We start from the raw sequence: 790 nt of genomic DNA on the forward strand, positions 1-790 counted from the left end.
CTAAAATTCAAATAAAAACTTAGAGGGGTGTGCCTGACTGGGTCAGTCAGTAAAGCATGCAATTCCATCTCAGGGTCATGAGTTCAAGCTGCACATTGGGCACAGGCCCTACTTAAAATTTAAAAAATGAAAATAAAATTAAAAGTATCCAATGTCTCAAATTAATTAATTAATCTTTAAAAAACCCAGTAGTTTTTACACTGAATTTCTAGGAGCATAGAGCTCAATGGCAGCTCCTCAGTGAGTGTGGTTGGAATAAGTGAGAGGCCTCAGGAAAAAGAGCTCCCACCCCCAAAAGTCAGGTTCCACCAAAGGGGATCCACTTTGATCTATTTTATTTAGTGGATTTTGACATGAGATTTCATATAATGAAAAGAATTCTACTGAAGGGAAAAAATGCATAAAGCCACTGCTCTAAGTTATCATGACAGTTAGCACTTGTGTTTTTCTATCACCATGCATATTCATTACAAAAGCACATGCTGAATTATTTATATCATTACTTATAACATTGGATTTAAAACTTGTTTTTACATAGTAAAAAATAATTTGGTACTCTGTACTTGGACCACAGCAAAAGATCACGTTAGAAGAAGAAGAAGTAGCTCTTAGTAAGGCTTATCATATAGTGAATAAGCCAGATGATAAATTACTAAAATGACATACCTCTGATTAAGCCAAAGTACCAAACACTAAAGTGACAAGTGGAAGATTTATATTTTACATGTGAGTAAAATACATAACAAATGTAGCATTTTAAAAGATTTTAAGGAGTCAATAGAACAAAATC

The sequence above is a fragment of the Panthera uncia genome, unplaced genomic scaffold (assembly GCF_023721935.1).
Source record: "Panthera uncia isolate 11264 unplaced genomic scaffold, Puncia_PCG_1.0 HiC_scaffold_1374, whole genome shotgun sequence".
NCBI lineage: Eukaryota > Metazoa > Chordata > Mammalia > Carnivora > Felidae > Panthera > Panthera uncia.